This window comes from Habropoda laboriosa, unplaced genomic scaffold (assembly GCF_001263275.1).
Source record: "Habropoda laboriosa isolate 0110345459 unplaced genomic scaffold, ASM126327v1 scaffold212, whole genome shotgun sequence".
Taxonomy (NCBI): Eukaryota; Metazoa; Arthropoda; class Insecta; order Hymenoptera; family Apidae; genus Habropoda; species Habropoda laboriosa.
Genome location: NW_017100509.1, coordinates 88,096 through 94,601, shown reverse-complemented (window position 1 = coordinate 94,601; position 6,506 = coordinate 88,096).

Sequence of the window (6,506 nt, the reverse complement as noted above, 5' to 3'; positions counted from 1 at the left end):
AATCACGGAACAAACATTGAAGGTGTGTTTCCTTATGTAAAAAAAATACATCGAAATTGCAAAATTTTTGCACATGAAGCTTCCTGTGTTTTTTGCTTTTCACGAGCTCGTTGTTCTCAGTTTTTTCTAAATTATTCACGCAAGATACAGGATGACCCACTAATCATTTCTTATGCAAAAAGTTAAATAGAAATTGCAAAATTTTTCGCAGAAATTTCTCCCAAATTTTGATGTAATTTCTCACAGGGAGTCATCTGCTTCCCGATTATTCCACGATTACCGAGACACCCTGTATGCATTCTCACCATTTTATCGCGGAACGATTTATCGTTAAATTACCCCCCGTTTGACCCATAAATTCCATCCCACTTGGAAACGACCGACGAAGCGGCGCGGCCGAGCTTTTTGTCCCGAAGTTCGATCACGCTGCCGGTTGTTTCGCTTTTTCTGAACTTGAAAGTTCCCTCGTAAATAGCCCTCCCCCGTACATACCGCCGAAGAATCGTCCGGCGCAAACGCTTCAATCTCGCGGGCGACAAATACAAATACACGTCGAAATTTCCGGCCGAACATTTTCCAAACTTCCCGCGTAATGTGTTTTCTCTGTGTACGCTGATACAACAACCGCGGAACAGCGAGATCGCTTGGCTAGTCGCGTATACAATTAATTAACATCTGTTTATGCTTTGCACGAACTTATAAATATTCATAGAACACGGGCTAAGGTGTGTACATTGGTGAATTCGTCGATTTCCAAAAATCCAGCCGAATCTCGTTGGTTTTCCGTTTTGAAAAGGAAAAAGAGCTGTGGAATTATATCGATTGCTGTAACGAGGATCATCATTGTTTAACCCTTTCGATGCGGTTTGCATGTTTGGTACACTTTCATCTTAATTCTTAATAATTTTTGAAATTTTGAATTCTGATTTTTAAATTTTTTAAAAAATTTTGGAACGTCGAAACCTGAGATGCTATTTACGTTAGAATCTGTCGCAGTGAAAGGGTTAAGAATCTTAACTTAAGATCTTTGACTTTCAGTCGTGGAGAGTGTTTTTGAAAATTAGTACTTCTATTTCGAAATGTAACATTCGATGAAAATTCAAATATCTTTGGTAAAGTAATCTCCCCGATAGGTAAAGCAACCGACTTTTGCATCCCGAGTTAATATTTCACGTACATCGAGCTAATGGAAAATTCACAGTGGTATAATATAAATTATTAAAGTAGTAGAATTGAATTCGATTTAATTGATCAAAGAGTCTCGTTAAAAATTCAATTTGCTATTAACTAAAATTCATTAGTAATATGTGAAACGATCGTTGCGCTTGAATGTTAATTGAATTTTTCCTATAAAATCTAGCCTTCGTTGTGGTGAAAAAAAAAAAAAAAAAAAAGAAAATCGATCGTGCACAAATTAATCGAATATTGTTGAGAAAGTCAAAGGATCTTTCGTAGAACATGAACGTTTAAACGAATGATTTGTAAATGGAGAGCGGATGACGGATATTGAAAGTTTTGTGAAAATAAAAGTTGAAGACGAAAATTGATTTCCATCGCGATGGCGGTCTCGAGTAATTCAATTATTCTTGGTATGTTACTTGGAGACCGGCTTCGATATCGGAAATCATAAATGCCACTTTCCAAGATGGCAATTTAGAAATCGCGTACGATCCGAAACGAATCTGTGAAATTGATCGAATGTTAATCAAATTAAAAGGGCAAGGATCTACGTGAAAATGCCTCGATTTTCGAGCGTTTAATGTCGAATCGAGATTAAAGGATATCTGCGATTTTAATGTTCCATCTGATCGAGCATGTTATTTACGCAAATGGCAATTTGTCACACGTGAAATGGTAATGATTTTCAACAGCTGCACTTCTAAATTAACCTTAGAATTATTTTAGGACAGCGCCGTGTAATTTCTAAGGTTCACGGAGTTTCTCGGGTTTCTAAGGCTTCTGGAATTCTGCAGTTAACTCCGCTGCTATTCCGCTAATAGTACAACTCAGATATTACGCAACAGCCGGCTAACTTGTATTTTAAACATTCGCTTCCCGGTCGGCGAATTTTTCTATCGGAACAAAAGGCAATAGAAACGGTGGAATATTTGCAAAAACCGAGGGGATTTCATTTTATAAAGCAAACGATCGGATATAAGAGAAATTTCAATCAGAGAAATATCGTCGAATTGATGTAAATTAAATTCGATATAATAAAGTAGAGAGGAAATTTGAAGGAAAATCGTATTTTCGATGAAAATTCTCTACAAGTTGGAATATTTGCACAAAAAGGGGCGTTTCATCTTGAAAAATGAACGATTGGATTTAACAAAATTTATATTAGAAAAATCGTCGAATTAATATAAATTAATTTCGATGTAATAAAGTCGAGAGAAAGTTTAAAAAAAATTCTCTAGAAGTTGGAATATTTACACAAAAAGGGGCGTTTCATCTTACAAAATGAACGATTGGATTTAACAGAATTTATATTGAGAAAATCCTCGAATTCAGTACGCTAAAATAATGCGAGATGGAAAACAATTCTCTAGGAAATTTATGTCGTTTTGTATCGCGATTTTTGAACCACGAGCTGTCGAATTAGCGCTTTCAATTGCACGATCGAACTTTCTTACTTATTAACAAGGGTTCCGTAACAGGGACCGGATATCTGAGCGATTATTAATCGAGAGAGCCGGTTCGAGGCATTGTTCCCAGGTGGAAATGTGCATCAATTGAGTTGTCCGGCGCAAATATAAATTTTCCAGTAACTAATATTACTTCGCTTAATCGTACCGATATGGATTTGTCGACGTATAATTCGGTATAACTTGTAACAGACCTAACGGTAAACGAATTCCGCGTTAGTGCAAGTTAATTGAATCACGCAAACTGAGAGAGATTAATTAGTTGTTACAGAACTCGATCCCCGTATTTGCAGTTCACTTGCTACGAATATATATTAGGTTGTTGCTGATCAAATGGCCGAGGTGTCAATGGAACTTTACGCATTTGTCGGTTTCGATAGAAAATAATGTTCATTGGTCGAACTATGGTCCACGCTTCGAATTCTGCATTTCCTTATTTTCAAAGTGTCGGTGAAATTTCACACGTTTCTAATTTTAATAAAAATAATGTTCATTGGTCGAAGTATAATTCACTCTTCGAATATTGCAAAAAGAAAATTCTGCATTTCCTTATTTTCAAAGTGTCGGTGAAATTTCACACGTTTCTAATTTTAACAAAAATAATGTTCATTGGTCGAAGTATAGTTCACTCTTCGAATATTGCAAAAAGGAAATTCTGCATTTCCTTATTTTCAAAGTGTCGGTGAAATTTTCTACATTTCTAGTTTTAATGAAAATCGAGATTATTTACGTGTTTGTTAAAAGCTTGTTGTTATTATTATTTCCTTTTTCTAAAAGCACAAATTTCTCTGTCTTTTGCTTCAGTTTCGTCACTAAATTTTCCTCCGATTAGAAAGCTGTCGGTAGAAACTTAATCTCGATTGATGATTCACTTTCGTACGCAATCTACTAATAGGAAGACAATTGAGAAATCGCCGAGCTTCGAGCTTTAAATCAACGCTAACCGTTAGCACATTCTAGTCCTTCATAACTGCAGTTACGTAATAATCCTAAAAAAAGTGGCGCAACGCTAATCACAGTCTATCATTTCGGTATTAATAGCTGTTTCTAAAAATAAAATCCATACACACACGCACACCGATAAATCTCCGTCTAGTTACACTATAGAACAAGCGAAGTGGTTTTCGTTTCAAGTTACCTGGGCAATTTCAAGATCCACCGGCGAATACACTCTATCTTTCCAAAAATAACATTTAAAGAGGACAGTAACAACGTGTACATTGTCCCCTCGTTAAACGAATATCGCACCCAAGGGGGGTTCGAAGCGTGAAGTTCGGTGGAAGTATTATAGAACATGCAGAGGTTGATCGTGTGTTTCTATTGGTTGTCGGTGACACGCGAGTCGATCGGAACGAATCCGTCAATTAAGGCCTCGACTGGCCGGGCCATGGCACCGCTGCCAAGAAAGAATGCACGATTACGCGGTGACAATTGATCAAAGCGGTTTCGAAGCTTATTTGCGGCGTGTGGTGCAGCTGTGTGTGAAGTTGGAATGTGGCGCGTGTGCCACGTGGAATGAGTCACGGAGTTAGCGCGTGCTAAACTAAGACCGGCTACACTTGCCTCGGACACGCAGCGCGGAGACATTCGTCAGAGGCGAGCGGTCCTTATCAAAAATATGCGACAGCTCTTCCCCGTCGATTCGTTTAGGAGAGAGAGGAATTTAGAGATAGAGGCGATGCGAGGTGAAAAATGAACGGTGTATACCGGAAGTTTTGCTCGTCGAGACGAGAGAATAATCCCCGCTTTGTGTGCTACTTGGAGGAGGATCGCTTGGGAACGAGACGACAGACGATATTTCCAATGGAACAGTCTGATAATCGGTGTGTTGCGCGAAAGGGTTAAGTTTGGATGTAGGCTTGGAAGATATATCGAAGTTGGAATTAGTTTATTTTCCAATGTCTGACAGTTTGGATTTCTGGAATATTTGAATTTTCAGAGCTTTGGATTACCGGATTTTTAAATTCTCAAGGCTTGATATTTTTCAATTTTCAAAGCTTTGAGTTTCCATATTTTTAATCTTTCGAAGCTTCGAGTTTTCACATTTGAAAATTCTCAAAGCTCTGAGTTTCCACATTTTTAAATTTTCAAAGTTTGATAATTTCCTCAGTTTAGAACGTAAAAGTTTTCAAATTTCCATTAGAAAAGCTGCGAATCTTATTTGAAATTTCAATTTCCCCCGTTTCGACACATGCGAGATACTTTCAACGGTATCACAACGCGTTCCGTATCTCCTCTTTTCTATAAGATGCAAACCAAACGTATCGCTTTAGGTTTTGGTAATTATAGTACACGGAAACAACATAATGCAGAAAAATCTAGGGAAAATACGCTGATGAAAATATTTCTGAAATGAGCTTAAGCTACGCAAGGAAACTCATAACTCCCAAATTACGAATGTTCATTCTTCTGGACGTGTGTGTAGCTTGGTTCCATAGAAAAGGGGCTGAAATTTTTTGATGTTTACACCGTTGCTCTGTTCCGCGTTTGCGCGGTAGAAAAAAGAAAGTACTACGTGTATCGTTATTAAATTCGCATGTAAAACGGCGCGAGCGCGCGCGCGCGCAGTATGCATGCATCATAGAAAGAGGATTTTGCTGGGAAACGAGGACGAAACGCCGAAAGTACCGTTTTCCCGCGTTTTGCCTAAAAGCTTTGTTCAGCCGTGTTTTTCTTTCTCTCTCTCTCTCTCTCTCTCTCTCTTCTGTCTTTTTTTTTCGTGCCGCGGAAAACGGGCAGAAGTATGTCTCCTAGCTGGAAAGCCGGCTGACGCGCTCCGTTCCGCGTTATGATCGCGGAGAAAGCAACGATACCGCCCGCGTTTTGCTCGGTGATACTTGAAAATTTTATTCGACGCATCGTGGAAATACGCGAGACACGAGAGGGCCGTCAGTTCCAGCGACAATCTTATTCCACGAGCCCAGCCCGGGAATATGCTTGTTATACTAGCAATTTGCATAATGCTGCTATCGGGAGGAAAAATAACAAATTATACGGATAATTGAGAAAACTTGAGGAAGCATGGTTTAATGTTAATGTGAAGTTTAAACATTTTTGACGTTTGTTCGCCAGTTCAATAATTATGGACCGGGGGGAGTAAAGAAGAACACTCTCGGTGTATTAAAATTTATCATTCATGTTGGGTGCTTTTCTACGCTTATCACAGGAATTTCAGAATAGACGCGGGTACTGTGTACGAAATCGTGGTATAATCGAAAAATACATCTTTCGTATTTATTGCACGCTGAAATTCGAAACGTTGAAAATTTTTAAATTCGAAAATTCCGGACTTCCAAAGTTTAAAAATTCGATAATAGAAGACCTCTAAAATTCGAAAATTCAAGACTTCCAAAATATTGAAATTCGAGAATTGAAGACTTCCAAAATATTCAAATTCGAAAATTGAAGAATTCCAAAGTTTAAAAATTCGAAAATTGAAGAATTCCAAAGTTTAAAAATACGAAAATTCAAGACTTGGAAAATGTGAAAAATCTAGAATTGAAAAATTGAAAAATGCGACAACTTTCGTAGGTGCATACTTGTTACAATACATAATTCTACCGCCGACAATTTTCATCGATATTAATATTTGCAATTATCGCGCTAACCAACATTTCATTCCACCACAATTTCAAATGACCACATATCCCGCGTAAAGTCTGCCGAACGAGAAGATAAAGTGGACATTGTCGTCGTTCCTTATTACAATATAATTGTAATAAAATGCAACGCAGATTGGCGCGGTCATTTAAACATTTGCGTCAGAATTAAACGTGACAAGCGAGTAGAATTTTTGGGGAGAGTCGGTAATGTGCGGGGAGGCGTTACAACAGGATCGTTTATCATGTCAAAATTATCTAA